The sequence below is a fragment of the Sapajus apella genome, unplaced genomic scaffold, assembly GCF_009761245.1.
Source record: "Sapajus apella isolate SASKATOON/1434 unplaced genomic scaffold, GSC_monkey_1.0 scaffold19, whole genome shotgun sequence".
Taxonomy (NCBI): Eukaryota; Metazoa; Chordata; class Mammalia; order Primates; family Cebidae; genus Sapajus; species Sapajus apella.
This window is the reverse complement of record NW_022436959.1, coordinates 12,206,939-12,230,566: the sequence shown is the minus strand read 5'-3', so window position 1 is coordinate 12,230,566 and position 23,628 is coordinate 12,206,939. Positions and strand designations below refer to the sequence as shown.

General features: G+C 43.2%; 1 protein-coding gene across 2 annotated transcripts in view; it reads right to left on the bottom strand.

The window, feature by feature from the left end:
- The window catches only part of OSBPL3 (oxysterol binding protein like 3), a 191,738-nt gene extending 169,970 nt beyond the window's left edge, over positions 1-21,768 (bottom strand). For both annotated transcript variants that reach the window (XM_032286967.1, XM_032286969.1), the window contains exon 1: positions 21,448-21,768. The gene's annotated coding sequence lies outside the window, so the exon portion shown is untranslated. The remainder of the gene's footprint in view (positions 1-21,447) is intronic.
- Between the last annotated feature and the right edge of the window lie 1,860 nt (positions 21,769-23,628).

Genomic DNA, 23,628 nt, shown 5'->3' with positions numbered 1-23,628 from the left:
GGAGATCAGCTACTAAGAGCAGGCAAAGATTTCAGAGAAAGATAACAGTATTTCCTTAAAATGGTACCAAAATAGCTACTATTCTTAAATGAACCTTCTGTTGAACCACCAAGAAAAAAAATGATTATTTATTCCAGGGTAGATATATGCATCAGCACCCAGCTTCCCTCCCAACATTATTTTAAAACATTGCACAACAGACAAAGAGAGCGTGAGAGTAGCACAGGAGGAGTAATTAATGGCAATTGCAGGTGTCTGAATAGAGGGAAACTAAGGGAAATGAAACACAGATCCTTCCACCTCATTAGTCTTCTAAAAATATTCTCAAAATACAAAGGCATACCCTGCCTGTGTGGTACATAAATGAATGAGAAATCTAATCAAAACGGTTTTTATGAATCTTGACCACAACCCACATACAAATACTTTGGAAATTAAAAATAGGAAAAGAAATTGATGGTGCTAAGCTACTCAAGCAGAGCAGAAATAAATGCAGAAGCTAGACAACACAAAATCAATATATAGTATATTCAATTATCTGTGCTAATGGAGGCAGATTTTTTAAAATCTTTTCTATTGTGCTGTGAAATATAGAACTGGTACTCTGAGATGGATGAACAGCCCCAAACATTTACTCTCTTCTGAACCTAGCATTTATTCATTTTTAATTTGATCCCAACAGGACTCAAGAGGAAAGAAAAAGAAAAGGATGTGAAGTCCAGGTGACCACCAGTGGCCAGGGGTGATTTCACAGTCAACTTTAAACTTCCTGTTGTAAAATGAGACATGAAAAGATGATTAACTGAATTTCACAAATAATCCATCACAGTTCTTGTTGGTCAATGGACAAAACTGGCTTTGCAGAGAAATATCACCAAGTACATAGTCCTTCCAAAAGAAATAAGAAAAAAGATAGGCTGCTATCAAGGTTTTAATTACACCCCTCAATCTTTCCTTGCCTACCTTTGGGTGGGCAGCAAAATTTGCAGAAAGCAGGTAGCAACAAGGAAAACCAGCAAAGGATCTGAATAATTAAACTTTGAAATAATTTTTTAAACCTGGGACAATTCTTTGTTTGTATATGATTTTTTTTTTAATTATTCTTCCCCTTATAGAGGGAAGATCAGAATTAGCCACTAACAATCTGAATTAAGAATGGCACGAAGGGAAAAAGGAAGATATATTCTTTCCAGCAACAGCAAAGCAGATTTATTAAAGACATCCATGTCTTTAATAAAAATGGCCTTTTGGCTGACCATTAAGCCAAAGCCAATCATAAACTATCTAATACTGACATGGTTAGTATTAGACCAGCATCTGACCAGGTTCAGAGAAGAGAGGCTCCTCATGATCCAGCCAAGTCTAGCTGAAATTAACCTTGAAATTAACAAAAGACATTTACATTCTGACCATAGCAAATTAACAAAATTTGCATTTGCTGAGGTCCTGCTATGGTCTGAATGTTTATGTCCCCCCAAAATCTATATGTTGAGATCTTCATCCCTAAGGTGATGATATTCAGAAGTGGGGCCTTTGAGAGGTGATTTGAGAATGGAGCCCTCCAGTATGGCATTAGCACTCTCACAAAAAAACCTCCCAGAGAGCTGCCTTGCCCCATCCACCATTTAGAGGACATATCTCGAAGGTGTCATCTATGACAACACAGGCCCTTACCAGACACCAAATCTGCCAATGCCTTGATAATGGACTTCCCAGCCTCCAGAACAGAAAGAAACAAATTTCTATTGTTTATAAACTTCTTTGTTGCTGGTATTGTATTATAGCAGTCTGAACAAACTAAGACAGGGACCCAACAAATACTGGCAGTCAGCACAGTGCATTAAACAAGGAGCTCTCTCTAGAAGGGCTCAAAAGTCCATACAGTAAATGAATATAATTTGGTAAAGGCCTAGATAAACAAATGCATGGATAGCATTGAGCTGTCCAGTTACTCATTCATCAAGCATTTACCCTCAGTGTTAACAACAAAAAAAAAAACAAAAAAAAAAACAAAAACAAACAAAAAAAAAACAGACATCCATTATTTTGCTCTTCCTAGCCAACTCCCAATTTTGGTACCAGAACATCAACCTTTCTATGGTTTAATGAAGAGACATTCAGTGGCTCACACCTGTAATCCCAGCACTACAGGAGGCCAAGGTGGGTGAATCCCCTGAGGTCAGGAGTTCAAGACCAGCCTGGCCAACATGGTGAAATCCCATCTCTACTAATACAAAAATTAGCTGGCATGGCGGCACACACCTGTAATCTCAGCTACTTGGGAGGCTAAGGCAGGAGAATTGTTTGAACTGGGGAGGCAAAGCTTGCAGTGAGCTGAGATATTGCCATTGCACTCTAGCCTGGGCGACAAGGGCGAAATTCTGCCTCCAAGAAATAAATAAATATAAATAAATACACACTTGGCTCATGCCTGGCCAGTGAAAGCCCTGACAACTTTGGCCCCAGCAACCAGTTCAGGGTTGGGCACATGACCCAGGCAGGAATAACCAGAGCCAAGAAGCATCTGTAGAACTAAGAGTTGCTGGGCATATAGGAAACAAACCTGTGGCTGCTAAGAAACACACAGAGAAAGCGTGCCTGAGCAGGAAGTCACATGAAAACAGGCTAAGACATGGCAAGAAACAGGGCTTTAATGGCATGACTTGAGCCCTACCTAGGTCCAGCCGTGCCTAAAGCTAGCCCTACTCTTGGACGTTTTAGCAACATAAGCCAAAAATTTTTATTTTACATTGTCCTTATGCTGGATGAGTTACTGTCATGCAAACAAATGCCCCAATACAGCACTATTGCTGAATTCTTTTAAAACTCTTTACAGGAATAATTCTTCAGCCAGGGTGCCTACCCTCAATTTATAATAAAGAGTTTTCAAATATTTTTGAAAGGGAACATTCTGAGAAATGAATACGAAATAAGATTGTCCCTTATTCCCTGCATCTTCAGAACCTTTTGATGACTGAATTATTTCCACTCACAAAGGAAAATAAGCTTCTTGGCATAACTGATTTTTCACACCCAATCCTAATACCAGGTTGTTTGGGCTTTTAGAACACCAAAAAGCTGTCTGCTCAGATCTATTTTTGTGGATGTCAGGTGTTCACAGGGTAAAGTGAAATCTGAGGGGTTTGTTGCTTGAATTTACTTCTTTCTTGAATTCATCCTCCCTCATGCAAAGGAAGAGAACCCAAAGAAAGGGGTGTTGGATTTTACAAGCTTCTCTTCTGCCCACTTCCCCACAACACAGAGGCCAGTCATGTGGTCAAACCACAGCCACAAAGTGCTGATGTCTGCAGTGCCACTCTGTGGGTCTGTAATGTGTTCACCATGACAAAACTCCATTTCAACCAGGCAACACAGACTCACCACAGCAGCCCTCACAAAGAATCCAGCCAGCCCACTTTCCCCTTTTTGCAGATATCTGCCCTGGGCAGACAGTAGCACAACCCGCTGAGCGCACATCTGACTGCCTATGCACAAGGAGCTTGGCGAGGTGGGAGTACAGTGAAGCAGGCTCTGAGCGGTGGAATTTGCCAGCATGGAGTGGCAGAAAAGGGACAGGACTAAAAGTTCAGAAGACCTGATCCTAGCCTGAGATTTGCTACCAAAGAGGCATAGCCTTAGATAACCATTTCACCTTTCAAGGTGTCTATTTTCTTATAACATGTGAGGAGTGGAAATGGATCAGTGTTTATCACTGGTGGTAGTAAACCATGTAGTGGGTAATGAAATCAATTTAGTGGATCAAGACCAACATCACCCACACACACACACAAAAAGATTCTAGACCAGGGACAGGGAATATACAAGATGAGCCTGAGTACCCTGTAGTGCCAGAAAGTAAGGACATTCTAAAAAAACATCCACAATGATGGACTTATGTCAAAGGGAACAGGAGCCAACTGAAATAGCTCCTAATAGCTAAAGCTGGAAGAACTTGAGCAACAAAATAGAGTACTACTGGATTATAATTCAACGTATGCAATAAATATCACAACGTATACAATAAATAGATTCACACTGATTTAAAAATACAGATTGAATAAATAAATAAATAAATGCAAGAGAAGAAACGAATATAACTCTCAGAAGAATGTCGAATAATGTATGTAGCTACACAACCCTCAAGGACGTGCAGCGTAACTCCCCAGTCCTTAAGTATGAGCTGTGCCTAATAACTTACTTCCAAAGAGTATAGTACGGAGAGGGAAAGAAAAAATAACGTTAGGGTGGAGAAACCTGACAAACACTACCTCAGCCAGATGAGCAAGGTCAACATGGCCAAACTATAAATCAGGCTGATAACATATATTCTTGACATGATGTGATGAGAATGGCATTTTACCTCTGTGATCTTCTTCCCCAAAATTGATAACCTTAGTCCAATACGAGAAAATCATCAGACAAATCCCAATGGAGATCGTACTCTACAAAATATTTTACCACTGCTCCTCGAAGCTCTCAAGGTCATCAAACACAAGGAAGGCCTGAGAAACTATTACAGCCAAGAGAAATCTTGAGGAGACATGGCAATTAACATAACGTAGAGCCCCAGATGGAGTCTTGGAATGGCAAAAAGACTCTCAGGAAAAGCTAAGGAAATCTGAATAAAGTATAGACTTTGGTTAATAATACTGCAACAGTACTGGTTTATTAATTGTCACAAATGTATCATAGTAAGATATTGACAATGGGGAAACCACTTGGGGCATATGCAAATTTTTTTTTTTTTTTTTTTGAGACAAGAGTCTCGTTCTGTCTCTATGCACCAGGCTGGAGTGTAGCGATGCGATCTCGGCTCACTGCAACCTCCGCCTCCCGGGTTCAAGCAATTCTCCTGCCTCAGCATCCCAAGTAGCTGGGACTACAAGTGCACACCACCACACCCAGCTAATTTTTGTATTTTTTAGTAGAGACGGGGTTTCACCATGTTGGCCAGAATGGTCTTGATCTCTTGACCTCGTGATCCGCCCACCTTGGCCTTCCAAAGTGCTGGGATTACAGGCGTGAGCCACAGCGCCTGACCGGGAATTCTTTGTACTATCTTCACATCTTTTCTCTACCTGTAAAACTATTCTAAGCTCAATTTTGTGTTGGGGGCTGTGATTAAAACAAGTAAAGTTGGACAAACTTTGAGCATTACACAACCAGATGATCTAACCTTTTAACTAGCTTTAAAGGCAATGCTTTGGGTAGTATTTTTAATAAGCATGGTGTAATAATTAATTATTGTTTTTCTTTTCATTTGTAATTGATACTACTGGGCACAAAAGTGCATGAGTTCAGAAGTAGAGTTAGGGAGTTATGGAAACCATTCATTTATTCAACAATAAGTATGTGTTCTGTATTATGTCATCAAAAAATATTTATTGTGAATGCATGAGAGAAAGGATTCTACATCTCCCTTTGTTTTATCTAAAAATCATTTGAAAAAAAATGTAGCATTTTTCAAGGAAGCAAAGGTAATATAGAAGAAGCAATAAATCTACAGTAAGAAAATCCAGATACAAGTATGAGCTCAACCATGTTTGCCCCTACAGTAAGTCAGTCACCTATCTTCAGTCTGATTTTCCTTAATCTCCCAACAAGGTTAATACCTGCCCGGACTACCTCACAGGCTTATTTTGTTGTGAGAAGCAACACACGTCAAAGTGCTTTACAAATGTGGAAATGTTATATAAAATAAAGGGGTTAGGAAAAACTAATGATAACCAGAATTCTCTGGTTCTTCTCTGAATCAGAATGGACTGCAGGCTGGTTAAGACTCGGTCTTTTGTCTACTGAACCAATGCCTGGATTTGCTAAGAGGTCTGTGAACCAGAGTCAGTATCTCCTAATAACTTGTTAGAATTACAGAATCTCAGGTCCCACTACAAACCCACTAAATCAGAAACTGTGGGGGTGGGCCCCTGCAATCTGCTTTATTAATTAATTAATTTGTTTGTTTTTATAGAGACTAAGTCTCGTTATTCTGATCAAGCTGGTTTTGAACTCCTAGCCTCAAGCGATCCTCCCACCTCGGCCTCCCAAAGTGTTGGGATTATAGGTGTGAGCCGCTGAGACTGACTCAAATCTGTGTTTTACCAGTCCCTCCAGGACACTCTGACACGCTGAGGTTTAGAACCATTGCCCTCAAGAGTGTGTCCCATTCATTCGGCCACACCCCTCCAGCTGGCTCCCTGCCCAGCTGGAATGTTGCCTCGCCCTTGTTTCCTCCTTCACATCCATTGACACCTGGCTAAGTCTCACACAAGTCCTCTGAGAGAGAGAAGGAGAAACGGTACTGCTCACAAGGATGTGGGAGGTCCATGACTTGCTAAATCTCAGTCTGAATTAACTAGCTACAGCAAGACCCAGGGATCTCGCTTCCTACAACATGGGTATTTTCCCCAGACTGGGAGGTTCTTAGCCACGAAGGGAAATCTAGCACCTGTGGAGACCACACACTGCACACTTTACAAAAGGAACCAAAATTCCCACATCTTGTCCTTCTGGTCCTTACCATCTGTCAGACAAAGGTGTCTTATTTGTGGGTCAGAAAAGGCAGTCATCTAATACAAAATCTATCTACACCTATCTACACACACCCAGGAAAATAAGACCTCTGGATGCCACAAATAAGAGAGGTTTCCAGGCCCTTAATTAAGAAACAAATGAAGCAGAACTCAAAGTAACAAACAAGCTGGAATGTTATTTTGCCCCACAGGATCGAAGACTAGAAAAACAAGAATTACAAGTCAGAAGTATGATCAACGGGCAGGTTTGCATGAAGAAGGCCAGGCAGTCCTTTTTCTGAGCCATGTTTAGGCCAAAGCCTTTCCTTTTTGACACCCTATTATTGGTATCATTCCTTAATGATACACATAAAAAACACACTTAAAGAAGACACTAAGCCAGAGAAAAACTGAGCTGAAAACCTAATCAGGGTGGAATTTTTCCACTATATTTGTATATACATGTTTATAAGGTAAAAGAACTGCCAGTACAAACACAGCACTTCTCTACAGAGGCTGGGCTTGTGTGTGCCTCGTGAGGCTGATCAATACTTCCCAGGCAGAGCTCATTTATAAATCACATACATACAAACGCACATCACAAATAATCATTTCCTTATTTACCTCCACTTTTCTTATTCCCCATTCACAGTCTTCTGGAAAATATAGGAAAAACATCCCCTAAGTGACTAATATGTAAGATTAGCAATACACTGTCACACGGCAAATTCAGCTTAAGAAACTAAATTTGCAAGAGCAATCACAATGCCTGTTTGCAGACACTCTAAATATGTGTATTCACAGGTCATCTACATTATCTCAATTTTTTTTTATTTTTTATTTATTTTTAGACAGAGTCTTGCTCTGTCGTCCAGGCTGGAGTGCAGTGGTGCCATCTCGGCTCACTGCAACCTCCACCTGCTGGGTTCAAGCAATTCTTTTGCCTCAGCCTCCTCAGTAGCTGGGACTACAATTACGTGCCACCATGCCTGGCTAATTTTTGTATTTTTAGTAGAGACGGGGTTTCACCATATTGGCCAGGCTGGTCTCGAACTTCTGACCTCATGATTCACCTGCCTCAGCCTCCCAAAGTACTGGGATTACAGGCATGAGCCACTGCTCTCAGCCATATCTCAAAATTTTATGGTAATTTTTCCTGTTTCCTACCATCTCTCCTTCCCACAATGTACACACAGAAGTCTTCCAAACATACAACATTTAATTTTTGCATTTGACTACCGGTTGAACTGATTACCTGTGACATATATTCCCTAGCTCAAAACATTCTGTGGCTCTCCAATGGCCAGAGGATGAAGGAGTCATGCACCACCCTTGGGCTCCCATGAATTCTTGCCCTTCAGCTGCAAGAGATAACCCTGTTTCCACTTTTGCTCATCATTCCCCTCTACCTAAAATGTCTTTCTCTCTCATTTGTCTACCTTTTGAAATTCTACCACACTTCAAGGTCTTGCTCTATTAACACCCTTCCCAAGAGATCTCTTCTGTTTTGTTCTTTGAAATTATCCTACCCAACTCAAGGATATCTTGAAAAAAGTACCCACCCCAGAGAATAACTGTGAGAATTAAATCAGATGATGTTCTTTCAAAAAGTACAAAGACTAATATTTCACTTCCAGCAAATACTTCATTTAAAAAACTACCATTACTATTATTTTATGGTCCTTTGTGACCAGTTACCCTTCCCCTACCTGCCTCTTGGCTTACATTCCCCAATGTACCACATGCTTCCCCCTTTCTCTCCTGGGACCTGCCCCGAAGGTTGTACAGGTAAGGGCCCCTTAACTACCACAATTGTAACTAAATTGCTGACTCCCAGAACTGATCAACAGCTTTGTCCTCTCTCTTGCACTATTGCTGGACATGTCTGCACCGATACCACCCACACACTTCAAGCTCAGCATACTCAAAATCAAAAGAATTCTCTTTCTCTAAGATCTACTCACCTTCCTATTTTCCCCAGCAGTAGTCAATAGCACCATAAATAACAGAGTCACATAGGCCTGAAACTCTGCAGTTACTTTTGGTTTGTTTTATATATTTACTTCCAAATAAGTAATACATTTACTTGGAACAATATTCAAAAGCTACAATTTCAACTTCATACCTATCCTGCCTCCCATTCCTGGAAGAGTCCGATGTTATAGCAACTCTTATACAACCTTCAAAAGATATTTTATATTTATATATATACAGTGAGTACAATTAAATGTTTATCAACCAACTCTCCGGAAAAACAAAAACAAAAATGTCCTGATGTGTTGTATTTCCTGATTTCCATGGTGTAAACACTCCCACTGTGGCCGATTTCAAACTACCAACATGAAGTAATCAGCCAAGGGCTTGGTAAGTCATGCACACAGTTGGTTCCCACGTGCCAGTGCAAACTGGCTTCAGCCCACTGATTTTTTGGTTTTTGTTTTTTTTGAGACAGAGTCTTCCCCTGTCACCCCGACTGGAGCGTAGTGGTACAATCTCAGCTCACTGCAATCTCTGCCTACCGGTTTCCAGCAATTCTCCTGCCTCAGCCTCCCGAGTAGCTGGGATTACCACATCTGACTAATTTTTGTATTTTTAGTCAAGATGAGGTTTCACCACGGTGACCAGGCTGGTCTCGAACTTCTGACCTCAGGTGATCACCCACCTCGGCATCCCAAAGTGCTAGGATTACAGGTGTGAGCCACAGTGCTGGCCTCAGCCCACCAGTTTTATGCGTGTGTGCATATATGCATGAATGAATATATGTCCATGTGTATATGTATATATACATATAAAATATATATATATTATATATGGATATTCTGTACTGTGCTTTTTTCTTAACTTTACAATAAATCTCACAGATCATTCCATATCAGAAGATGTCGAACTGCCTCATTTTTAACTAGTACTTATTGATGAAAATTAAGTTACTTGCAATCTTGTATTTATACAAATACTGTAAGAAAAAATTTTGCATATATATCATTTTGTGCCTTTGCGTATCTATAGGATAAAGTTCCTAGGACTGTTATTGCTGATTCAAAGAGTGCATGCATTTGCAATTTTGACAGATACTGCCAATGGCTCTCTACAGTTTGGACCGATTTACATTTCCATCCACGATATATAAAAACCTGTTTCTTCAAACCTCTGCCAACACCATTACATTTTTTGATGTTTGCCAATCTGATAGGTGAAAAATAGCATCGCACTGAAGTTTTCATTTGCATTTTCCTTTGTATGAGTGAGGTTAAAGTTTTCATATGTTTAAGAGTCATTTGTATGCCATTTTGTAAACTATGTGTTCAAACTCTTTGCCTTTACAGTAACTGGCCTTTCTTGTACTGATTTTTTGGACTTCTTTATATATTGGTAAAAGTAGATCTTTGTGATATCAATTGCAATTATTTTGATAAATGTGTTGATTGCCTTTTGACATAGTTTTTAAAAATTGGGCCTGCAAAAATGATATGTAATCAAATAAGCCAATCTTTTATTGTACAGCTTCTGGCTTTTGTGTCCTACCTAGAAAGAATTTTTCATCTTATTACTAAAATAGGGTATTCTATTTTTAGTATTCCTATTTGTTTTAAAGTTTTGATGGATGTGAAATTTATTTTATTTTTTGCCTGATTGTACCAACACAATTTGTTATCACTTGTGGAATCATCTTTATCTTCTCCCTCACCCTATTCCCAACACCTAGTTCCTAGGGGCTATCATTCTAACTTTCCAGTATTTTGATGTTATCTGTCTTCTTTCTCCTCTCACGGTGACCATCCCAGTTCAGGTCTCATCACTTTGTGCCTATCCTCCTGGGTTCTGCCCTTCTCCGCCACCACAGAACAATTTCCTCTAAGATAGCTCTTACCATGTCACCTCCATGTTTGCTGTTTACAGAATAGTCTTTGGACTTACTATGGGATTCAGGACTTATACCACGTGGGCCTCAATCTACCTGTACGCTCTTACTTTTCCCATTACACAGTCCTTCTCTTTATCAAGTTGGGTGGTCCATCAACTCTTAAAATGTTATGCCTTGGGCTCATCCTACCTAGCACCTCTGCCTAGAATGTCCTTCCTACCTTTCCCTTCATCCCTTTCTCTTTTTTTGAGACAGAGTCTCACTCTTGTCAATCAGGCTGGAGTGCAGTGGCAAGAATTCAGCTAACTGCAACCTCAACATTCCAAGTTCAAGCAATTTTCCTGCCTCAGCCTCCAAGTAGCTGGGATTATATAGGTGCCCACCACCATATCCACCTAATTTTTGTATTTTTAGTAGAGATGGGGTTTCACCATATTGGTCTAGCTGGTCTCAAACTCCTGACCTCAGGTGATCTGCCCACCTTAGCCTCTCAAAGTGCTGGGATTACAGACATGAGCCATCACGCTCGGCCGCTTCATCCCTTTATCTCGATCCCATGTGCCCTTCAAGACATGGCTCAAACACCCACTTCTCTGCAAAAACATCTCCCTCACTCCTCCTGAGCTCCTATAGCATTTCAATATCTTGTTTATAAAAGTAGAGAGATAGATCTATCGATATATAGAGATATAGATCTAGACAGATATATAGATATAAAAAACACAATTGTAGGGAAAAGGAGGTGTGCTATAAACATACACGTGTGTGTGTGTGTGCGCGCGCGCGCGTATTTCTCCAACTGAAGTGAATACTCTTTGAGGTCAGGGGCTGTGGCTTATTAACATTTGCCTGCTCTCTGCTTCTAGGTTAGCACCCTGAACATAATAAATTGTTTTTAATAAAATGAAAATGTCTGGGGCTCAAAACGTTAGTGTGCATCATAACCATCTGAAGAGCTAAAACCGGTTTGCTGGACTCCACCTCCAGAGTTTCCAGTCTATGGGTTTGGGCCTCACCCACTTGGTGAACAAGTTTCTAGGTGACATTGATATATTTCCTGGAGTCGCACTTTGAAAACCACTGCCTCAGACCGTTCCTCAAACCTCAAAGTAAATGCCTTTAGAAAATTGGGGCAAAATGTGTCCAAAAGTCTCATGGACAAGAACATTCCTCTCAAGCTGGGTGTCACTTAGATGTGTACAGATTTCATCCTGTCTACCCTGTCCAGCTCAAAAAGGTAGTGGCCCAAGGCCCCAGAGGCGGGTACCACTGGAACTGCATCCATCCTCTGATCCTCGGACTCCCAGGCCAGTGATGTTCAGCACACAGAGGGGATCTCTAGTCAAGGGCTTGGCAACAGAGGCCAAATGACCTGACTGTACCCCAGTTCTGCCGCTTGCTCTCTGGCTGACCACAGGTAAACTATTTCACCCTCTCTAGGCCTCGACAGCCAGGGTTCTTTGGGTGGAAGCAACAGAAAACTATTTGGTAAATGAAGCCAAAGAAAATGTATTAGGAAAAAATCAGTTCAAGGAACTGCGAGGGGGCTGGAGAGGCAAGCCCAGGCACAGCTCTGAGGGATAGGAAGCTACATCATAACACAGCTGTATGCACAGATGGTCTGGCCATGACACACCTCGCAGCATACCCTCCCACACCCAGAGTCCAGAGAGAGCATCTGACTGACCTCACAGGTCAGATGACTGTGGCTCACCGGGCCACAGCTTAGGGGAACAGGGCCCCTCCTTCTGGTTCCAGCAGACTACATTCAAAGGCAAGAAGTGATTTCTCAAATGGAAATCAGGAAGGGTAAAAGGATGTTAGAAAAACCTTTTGTCATTGGTAAACTGGAATGACAGCGACCACCTCCCCTAAGTTATAAGACGTAATGAGGTAGTGAACATAAAGCACTTGGCCTGGCACTTAGCTACTGGCTGCACTGCTATTATTGTTATTCATAATTGCCTCCACCTTCAAAGGAAGGATGGTTTCCCATTCCCTAATAGCTCCAACAAGCTCCAAAGGAAACCTCAGTTAATTCTATACATAGCAGGGATTTGCACGAAGCTGCCCTAAACCTGTGAGAAAAACCCAAGTGGGCTTCCCTGTATTCTTTTAGACTTCGCATACCTCTAACCCATTTTGCCTCAGATGCTAGACAACTAAGCTACACCAGGATCCAGCCAGCAAGTTATTTTAAGCTAGATGAAGGGCTATGCTGGAGGACAGGTTGTTAGATCTCATTCTGTTTCTGCTACAAAGGTGTTAAAAACTCAACTTTGGATTCAACTCCCATTAGCAAATAAACAAACCTGTGTGTCTCATCAGAGAAAGAAACTCAAAACCTCAAAAGAGGAGTTAAGGCTTCTTCCCACTCAGTTCCCTGTGACCTCCAGCAATGACAGAAAAACACAAAAGGGCAGGACTCTGCTCATCTCATCCTCCTTTGAGGATTCCCCAGCCACATTCTCTCTTCTCTTCCTTCAGCAGCCTGAATCACAACCTACAGAAAAATGGAACTTTTCTCTCCGAGGTCCCAATTAAAAGCCAGACTCATGCCCTCTGAGCCACATCTCCCCATGGTAATTAATGAACTCTCTCCAACTCTTTAATGTCTACATCCCTTTCTAGTCTGTAAGCTCCTCGAAGGGAGGTTCCACATCTGTTCAATTCACCACCACATCCCCTGCACCTAGCCTGCTGTCTGGCACATGGCATGTGCTTAATAAATATTTATGAAATGTATGAGCAAAAATCTTAGTGCGTGCTTTAATTCTAGGGAGGCATCAACTTCAAATTTAATAAAAGTTGCTGAGATTTAAAAATATATACATACATAAATACATACACATACTTATGTATACACATATGTAGATTAAAATATACATATTAGCTTTAGCTTCTAAACATTTCAGATCACTGTCTACTACAAATGACTCGGGGAGGGAGAAATATTTGTTTTATAAGATGTAAACTATAATTTTAAATTTCTTGTAACTATTACAATATTTGATATCAAGACAGGAAACCAGTGTGGGAATCTTTACAAGTACTACAGTTTAATGCATATGTGGAGAAATGTTATATTGAGGCAAGTATTTGGACCCAAACAATACTAAAAATAATGATTTTAGTATTTTAACTGTAGAGCATAAACAACATGGCAAACTTTATTTATAGTAACTGTCAGGGATCCTCTGCCAATCCCGCACTGGATTGCTTACTGCAATTTCATTCTGTTCTGCTTTACATTTGAGCTATTTTCTAACTCAGGTCTACTCTCACACAATCTCAGAAATCACAGGCGAGAATTCCTCTAAGATTGTTCATCCAGCCCATACCCTTTCAGAGAACTGGGCTGAATAAAAAAGAACCGGATCTTTTTTCTTAAGTAAATTTTCATCTAAAGAAATTTTTATGAAAGAAGTTTGCTTCCTGGCTTTAAACTCACACATTATTATTACTTTAAGAATCATATTCCACTCATATTCAAGGAGTCCTGGAGCATCTAGAAACAACCATATTCTGGCTCTCAAACAAACAACAGACTTAGGTAGAGGTGATTATAAACCAAGTCCAGAGGAAATTCAATTTCGGGGGTACAAACGATGTGACTCAGAACAAGGAAATTACCACTGAATCTTCTGTATTTTTCCAAGATGAAGAAAATATTTCATCAACTTCAAAACAAAATTATTTAGATTAATAACTAAAGAAGCAATTCTTTACACTGCTATTCTACTTATTATTATAAAAGAATTTTAAAATGTTAACATAGCTTAAATAAGCCCAGGAATGATTGGAAGGCTATAGCCTGCCTGCTATAAGCTTCTACAAAGAAGCATCTTTGAAAAAAATCAGTATTTCCCAATCCTTTCATACCAGAGGAATCCTTTATTTAAAAAAAAAAAATACACATACACACACACACACACACACACACACATACATATATATATAATCCAGATTTTAAAAAAGATGCCTTTAATATTTCTAAACTTTTTATTACAAAAAATTTCAAACATATACAAAAGTATATAGCTGCATTGCCCAGGTGAAATGTAATAGGAGCCATACATGTAATTTTAAGTAGACAAAGAGTAAAAGAAAACAAGTAAAGTTAGTTTTAATTACACATTATTATAATATATTCAAAATATTATCATTTCAACATGTGATGTTTAAAAATTGAGGTATTTTTACATTCTTTTTCATACTAAGCCTTTGAAAACTTAGTGTGTGTGTTATACTTCCAGCGCTTCTCAATAAGGACTAGCCAAATTTTAAAAGCTGAATAGCCACATGTGCCCAATGGCTGCCCCAGCAAACAGCATAGAGAATTCATCACCCAGCTTCAATGATCGTCAGCTCACGGATCCTTGTTTCCTCTGTACTCCCTCCTCACCCCCAGGTTATTTCAAAGCAAATCCTAAATACTGTAGCACTGCAGCCATCTTCAAAATTCCTTGACTCATTTTTTTTTAACAGTTGGGTTGTTCAAATCAGTATCTAAACAATCAACTATGAGGACCTCGTTTTAATGACAAGACTTTTTGCTGACTGCAACATAATAGGAGTTACACTTTTAGTAAAATGCTGCAGCCATCTGAATGTTTATTACGCAACTATTTTGTGCCAGGTGCCAATTCTAGCCCCACAATGAAACAGTGGGGCTCAAAGGAACTTCTGGACTATACACTAGGGTCACATTAGAATCAAACTTTTTTTTGAAATGCCAGTTCCATCAGCTAGCAAATAGGTAAATAAAACCATGGTATACACATACAATGGGGTATTACTAGGCAATAAAAAGGAATAAAGTACTGATACATGCTAAAACAGAAATTAACCTTGAAAACAACATGCTAAGTGAAAGAAGCCAGACACAAAAGGCCACACAAACTCCCCTCATATGAAATGTCCAGAACAGGCAAATCTATACAGGCATAAAGTAGATTAGTGGATGGGGACTGAGGGAATGGATGGACAGAATGAGGAATGACTGCTAATGGGTACAAATTTTGGGGGGGGGGTGATAAATGTTTCAAAATTAATTATGGAGATGGTTGCACAAATCTGAATATAGTAAAAAACATTAAATTTTCTACCTTAAATGTGAATTGTATGATATGTGAATTTTATCTCAATATTGCTGTTTTGGGGAGGCTTTTTTGTTTTTTGGGGGCTTTTTTTTTGAGACAGAGTCTCGCTCTGTCACCCAGGCTAGAGTCCAGTGGCGCAATCTCAGCTCACTGCAACCTCCGCCTCCTGGTTCAAGTGATTCTCCTGCCTCAGCCCCACCACCCCCACACCCCTATCCCTCTATCCCCCCATCCCCTCACCCCCATAGCTGGGATTACAGGCACGCGTCACCACACCCAGCTAATTTTTGTATTTTTAGTAGAGACAGGGTTTTGCCACGTTGGTCAGGCTGGTCTTGAACACCTGACCTTGTGATCCACCCCCACCTTGGCCTCCCAAAGTGCTGGGATTACAGGCGTGAGCCACCATGCCCACTCTGCTGTTATTTTTTAAAGTAACTAAAGTATACTACATTTTATGGAATTTTATCCAGCTGTAATACAGAATGAGAAAGCTTTAGAAAAATATTCTTAAAATATTCCAGTGACCAATCCTTCTCATACCAAGCCACTTGATCCAGAAACTTTGGTAATAGGGTCTGGGTGGGGAACATTGTTTAAAGATCTCTAAGTAAAGTAATTCTAATGTAAGCCAAATGACAAACAGTGGTTCAGAGCAAGATTCAGACAAGTGGCTGCCAGTTAGTTACACAGCAGGATGACAATACTCCATATAAAATGGGTGGGCACAGAGTGCTGAGAGTATTCTCCAACTGCAACTTGGAGGAGCAGAGGAAAGGTTCTTAGAAGGTGCATCTATGCTGAAACTTACAGATGAATGGAAATGAGCCAGGTGAATGAATACGGTTGAGAAGGAAAACATAATGAAGATGACAGATTAGGCAAAAACTGGGCAAGCGCATCATGCATGGGCCCTGGGGGTAAGGGTGGAGGCTTTACTCAGTTCAGTGCAACTAGAACACACAGAATAAATGGTGAGTGGTGAGCTATGCATCTAGACAGGTAAGAAGGAGCTGATTCAGAGGGTCTTGCAAATTTGCTTTAAAATGTGGAATATTAATTGATTCATAAAATATTAACAAAAATTCCATTTGAATTCCATAACAATTTTAGTACATTTTTAGTGGCAGCATTACCATAGATATGAAAAAATAGTACACAACATAGGCAAGATATTTATCTACAGACAATAATTATTATATGTGTGAATTTAAGATCTTGCAAATACCTCCTTGGTCCAAAAAATGAGAGCAACCAGAACAGGTGCTTTTCATGGATTTAACTCAGAAATCTATTGCTTCATCATAAAATAATGAGGGCATTAAAATACCATGGATCAAAACAAATTAGAAAACTAGAAAACAAAATATCACATTCCAACTACTTTTTCACAGAATATTCTAACAAAAGGCAAGCAAATATAACTGTTTAATATTCTTTTTTTCATTTGAGCACTTACTATAGACAGGACACCATGTTTAGTGACGTAAAGGAATAGAAACCTAAGGAACACACACTCACCCTCCCCTCTTCAAGGCATTTAAAATCCAGTAAGGGAGGCAATATATTCGAATAAATTACTGGGCCAGGAAACAACAGGGTGAGAGGAATAGGGGAAGGCAAAAGGTAAGAAGTGCCGAAGGAAGGAAGGAAGGGCACCAGCAACATACTTCATGATCAGAAACTGAACTGGGAAGTTTCTCATATTTTAAAAAAACAATTGCTCTGGGAAATTGGGTTTAGAGAGATTATGCTGACAAAAGTAGTTTATGAGTTCAGCTTTGAAAGACTTAGGTTTTCACACGGAGACACCAAAGAGCTTTCTCGGCAAGAAGAGTGCATGGACAAAGGCAAAACACTTGGTTGATTAATAAAACTCAGACTACCAGCTCACATGGTTGGGGAATGATGGGATGAAGGCCAAGGCTGAGCCCAGGCTGCTGGATCCTGACTTTAGGCTAAGGTGTGGGTAACCGCCCCAAACAGGTATCAAGGAAGGAGAGCTAAGCAGAATCCTGAAATAATTAGGGCCTGAAGTATATCTCAGTTTACAGTGTTACTGCTCACCCTCTTCATCACTGCACACAGCCCACCTCCATGCCTTGGTGACCTAATGGGGGTGGACCCCTTACTGCACACGGCTCACTTCCTTGCCTTGGTGACCTAATGGGAATGGACCCCGCGCTGCACACTGTCCACCTCGTAGCCTAGGTGACCTAATGGGGGTGGACCCCTTGTTTTATTGCTCATGACCCTATCACTATCCTTAAAGATGACTTTACTCACTACCCTGCCCCCTAATCTATACACAATAAATACAGATGCTTCTGGACATTCGGGGCCTCGACTGTCTCTGCTTATAGGTGGTGTGTACCCCCTGAGCCCAGCTGCGTTTTTCTTGTACTTCTGTGTCCTGTCTCTTTATTTCTCAGAACCTGCAACTCAGCACAGCATAAGGGACACCCCATGACCCTGTGGGGTCCTTAGCCCTACTTAAGGAACCTATGTGAAAATAAGTAGAGAAAAGAACTTGCAGACTGAGTCTGAGATCCACCATATGTTGGTTGCAAAGCAGTTGTGAACTTAACTTTTCCTAGCCTCACCTGGAGACTGGAGGTATTAAAGAGTGCCTGTTTCAATGCTGCCCTGAGGATTAAATGCAATAATGAAGGTACAGCAAGTTATGACAGCACCCGGTATATAAAAGTTCAGCAGCTATTACTGCTGTTATTAATGTTACTGTTAATTATTTAAGCCACCCAAGAATTTTTAACAACACCCTGATAGTACTTAAAGAATTTACCTACCATGGAATAAACAGAGACAGGAAAACCCACCTGTAGACAATGTTAAGACAGAGTGCAGAAGTCCCTAAGATCCTGAACTGAGATGCTGCAGGGCCTCCAGGAAAGGACCAACATGAAAGACACTGAGGCAAGAGTTACGGTGAGCCTGAAGGTGATCTCAACGGTAGCAATTGGAAAGTTTAAAAAAAAAAAAAAAAATTCCAAAAGGGGCCAGAAAACTGATGAATATGTAAATTTAGGACAGGAATGTGCAGAAAACCATAAACAACTCTCAATTATGCTTGGAAGACTTTTTCTACCTAACAGTTTGCATCTTCCCTGGTATCCTACAGCTCAAGCTCTTCCTCAGGCATTCTAGGCTGCAGGGTTCTCCAACCCTCTCTGGAGTATTCCTGAAATTGAATTAACAAATAGAAAAATATAGTACTGCTGAGAAGCACATTATAAATAAAACTGCATTATCCAGACCCTCATGCAAGAGGAAATGTTATACCGGCCCCCAAACTGGAATAAAGTAGAAGAAAGAAGGTATCACTAATTCCTTACCCATCCCCTTTTTGCCGTGAGCCCTTTAGGTGGTACCCATGCCACTCTTCCCCAACTTTCCACCCTCAGTATCAGCACAAGAGGGGAAAGTTGGGCCAGGCGCGGTGGCTCAAGCCTGTAATCCCAGCACTGTGGGAGGCCGAGGCGGGTGGATCACGAGGTCAAGAGATCGAGACCATCCTGGTCAACATGGTGAAACCCCGTCTCTACTAAAAATACAAAACATTAGCTGGGCATGGTGGTGCGTGCCTGTAATCCCAGCTACTCAGGAGGCTGAGGCAGGAGAATTGCCTGAACCCAGGAGGCGGAGGTTGCGGTGAGCCGAGATCGCGCCATTGCACTCCAGCCTGGGTAACATGAGTGAAACTCCGTCAAAAAAAAAAGAGGGGAAAGTTGAAATGTAGTTGTTTCACTGAAAGCCTACTGCAGAAGCTTTTGGAATCAGCAGTGGTTTCTAACTCTCCACTCTGCATTAGAGAACAGAAGAACTAGCTGGCTTTCCAGCACTTTCTTTAAGAGGTATAAAGCATCACTGTTCCAAGTTCATTTACCACCGTGGGTAAAGCCAATCAGATTTCTCTTTAGATTTAAATGAAAAGAGGATTTCCTTTCCTTCTATATTAAAAGCCTGCCCAACCTACCAGGCTCACAAACCACAAACTCAGCCACAAAAATCAATGGCAGTAAGTCTTTCGGATTCTGAAAATAGTACAACTAGACACTTGATATGGGCACCAGAAAGTTTATAATCCAATCTCAGATGGTTTTAATATTTGTGTCACTGGACTCTACCATGAGTTAACATCTAATTAAAGAGTGGGACAAGAACCTGTACCGAGTAGAAGGAGTTAAGGGTTTGAAGTCAGACCATTAAAAAATCTAGCAGCAATTTACTGGTGACCTTAGGCAAGTTCCTAAACCTTGGTTTCCATTTCTTCACCTGAAAAATGGAGATAACCGCACAACACTGCCCAGCAAGATAGTAGAAATTAAATGAGATAATACAGCTTACGGCAGCTTGAGAGTGTTTGGGTTATGAAGTAACCATTAGTGGTTATTGAAAATATATCTCAATTATAAAACAGTAAATCTTTTGGCTAAGCCACAGCTTTTGATACAAATAAAGCTAAATGTCTATTAGCTGTACTGGTGGAAACCACATTTTAGTTTCTTGGAAGAGGTCCAGCACAATAGAGACAAAATGAGCTGGAATCCTAGTTCTGCCAGGATAACCCTGGCAACACTGGCTAACCTGCTGGACCCTCAATTTCCCATCTGGTTAAAAATACCTAGCTAACAGACTTCTGTAAGCTCAATGAGGTAATCTACAAAAGTTCCTAGTATTGCTATTTGTTAAATTTCCCAAAAGTAAAAAAAGGATAAGGATAAAAATCAAAATCAGCTATATAAAATCGCCATTCCTCATATTTACAGAGGTTTCATTTATTCATTCTATAAATGTTTATTGCAAACTTATTGTGTGTTCTTGACACAGGGGATCAGTGATCAAACAAGACAGACAAGGTCTCTGCTTTCCTGGTATTTACATCCTTGTCGGTGAAGGCAGATAACCCGAGGAGACAATTTCAGGACAACAAACAAGGTGATGTGACTTGGCTGGAGGGGACGGTCATTTAGCTTGGATGCATACGAGCCCAGATCTGCTTGACTGATCTTTAGGCAGGAGAAAGACCTCACCTTGTATGATGATACAGTGTGGATGATCAGAAGCCAGGCCTTCGCTTTCATGTACCTGTGGAAGTACCTATTCTGCAGCTGTAGTTTAAAATATTTTTGAATGCCCTCAGCCCAATACTCAAACTCTGAGGGTCAGAGCAACACCTAGGGGGCCTCAAGCACCTCTGCGCAGTATGCAGACACATGGAAAGAGACAACTTCACAGTCCCCTCAGCTCCAAGAGTCCAGACTGAACAGACTGCTGGCTTGTGAGGTGGAGAAGGGTGAGCACAAGTGGGCAGAACGCAGCAAGCAAGTTCCGTTGCCAAAGGAGGGGCGGAGGCCCCGGCTCAAGAAGTATCTGGACGACCTACGACAGTGTCCATCAGCCACTCTGCAGGCTACAAACGCTCCCCGGGGAACCTGGCAGCGCTAAGGGGCGAGCATGCCTGGTTTGGGAAGGCGGGCGAGCGGAGCGCCTGCCCCACGGAGCGTTGTCCCAGTCTCCCCGGCGCGCCCCATCCCGCGGATGTGGTAAAGCGTCGCGCTCGGCCCAATTAACCAGGCTTCCTGCGCCTCCCACCCCGGCGCAGCGCCTCCCGGCTGCCCAGGGCAGCTCCGCACGCTGCATCCTCCTGCACCTGCGCCCCGACCCCCGCGCTCCGCTCGTCCTGGCCGTCAATCCCCACAGCGGTCCCTCGAAGGACGGAGCCCTAGGGTGGGTGAGACCTGGGTCCTCCCTCCCCGGGAGCTGCAGCCGGCACTGAGGGTGAGGTCCTGGCTTGGGGCTGCCCCAGGGCCGGCTCCACCCGGGGCGACAGAGGCAGAGACCCCGGTCCTGCGGAGACTAGCGGCGCCCACCAAAACCGCAGCCCTTCCAAGCCCGCCCGCCAGGCCCCTCAACACCGCGGCCCCATTTAGGCTGGTGCCCCGACGCTCACCTGAGCGCTGTGCCGCCGGAGACGCCTCCTAGTTTCCCGGTGCCGGGCTCTGGGGTTCGCGCACAGACCCGAGAGAAGACAACCCGGGCTTCTCCGGACCCCTGGAACGTGCAGCTGATAGCTCCCGCACCAGCCGCAGGAGTCTGGGGCGGGAACGACCGCTCGCGGACAGACTGCCGGGCCGGAGCCGCGCTGCGCACCGGCCGCGTTGCGCTAGGGTCCCCTCTCCCGGGCTGGCTGGCGGGCGCCGCGAGCACGCGGCCAGTTCTCAATACTTTGCCCAGAACTTCTCCACGCGCGCCGCCAGGCGATTAGCCGGAGGAGCCGCGCAGGGGCGGGAGCGCAGGGGAGGGGCCTGCGAGGCCCCGGGGCGGGGCCCTGAGGACCGAGAGGCCGTCAGAGTGACGCATACTCCCACCAATCAGGAGTCGCCTTCGGGGAAGGAGGTGGGGCGATGCCCTCGGAAGAAGCCCGCGGATTCCATGACGCAGCTGGGGACTAGGGACCTCGGATTACGGACGGGTGGGGATCGCAGAGGGAGGCGAGAGCGGCGGCAGGGGGCGGGGTGGGGCTCCCGGCGGCATAGCTCGGTGCCTGCGCGCAGCAGGCGTTCGTAAATGTTCCTAGAGTGGCGTTTCCGGGCAGGGGAAGGAGGAAGAAGTGAGAGTGGCGCGGGAGGGGCAGTTTTACGGAGAAAGCTCCAGGGGACTCTTGCGGTAGCATGGGTTAGAGAGAACTCGACCTCCTGAGGAAGTCAGACTGAGGCAGAGGAGTCGAGAACGGAGGAAATACATGGGGAGAGAAGACTCGAGGCACAGGATGGCAAGGGAGAGCATCAGTGTGAGACCCTGGGCTCGCAGACCGTGACCCCACCTCCAGAGACAGCTGTGCCGATTCGTGCCCGGGTGGTTTTGATCTGTGCAATTCTCGTGCGAGGGGCTAGATGGTGGGGAGAACACCGTCATTACTATTAAATCTCCCTGAAAGACGGGGAAAGTCCACCTGCCTTGACTTTCCTCTAGCTCAATGGCCCTCTGATCCTAGCACAAATGCAAGCAGCTGATGATTTGGGGTCAGTTTGCAGGCTGCAAATGTGTCGAGTGCCTCAGGTGGCGGGGTGGGAAGGCCATGAGCATTTACTGAGCATCTACTGTGTGCCAGGAGCAGTTGCGAGCTTGCCACTGTGAGAAAGGCGCACCAGGCTCCAGTACTGACGGGGCTTACATTTTTGTGGAAAGGCAGACAATAAAGAAGAGAATATACATATCTATGCACAAAAGAGAAGGCTGACAGACTGTTAGTACTGAGAGAAGGGCTAAGCCCAGCTTTCAAAAGTGGTGAAGTGCGTGATGGGGCGCCCACCCTGAGGGTCTCTAGGCGGGGCTGGCTTTTACCCAGACTCCTGAGCCTGGGAAAGGAGCTGCCACACCCAGTCTCGCGAAGAGCGTTCCAGGCGAAGGGAATAGTAAATGCAAGGTATTTCGCCTCCCTGAAGACCCAACTGGCCGACCTCCCCGAGCTGAGCGCCGCGCATGGCTCGCTGGGCTCTGCGCCTGGCACAGAGTAAGTGTTCCACAGTGTTACATCCCCCTGCCATCCGCCACCTGCGGCGCTCGACGCATGTCCAGTCTCCAAACAGACCCCAATTCAAGGTTTCCGAGACTCTTTCCGGACCTATTCTGTTCACATATCATTCACCACGCTCAGATCTCCGCTTTCTGGAACCATCCCCGTCGCAGAATGTCTGGGACTGTCTGTTTCGGATCTGGCAGGCGGCGGGCGAGGGCTGGAGGCGCCAGAGATGCTGCCGAGAAACCGACTGTCACGCTGCCCGCGTCGGCACACGGAGAAGCTTATTGGAGAAGATTTCAAATCGAATGACTGTGCAGTTCCTAAACCACCTCGCAAAGCCCGACCAGCGCCAGCTGGATGGACGTGTCTGGCAGGCGCGCGGACCGTCCAAGAAGGCACCTTGCCCACGCCCATCCCTGCCACCGGAGCAGCTTAGACTGGATGTTCCCAAACCTCCTGATTTTTCTGTGATTCCTCTTGAGAGAAGCTTGTTCTCCTCCTCCTCCTGCCAGTCCCTGTCCTTGGTCAAGCTATTTTCTTTCTTTTTCTTTTGCTCTCCACCTTCAGAATCTCTCTGCCTGTTTCTTTAGCATTGGTTTTTCTGTAGGA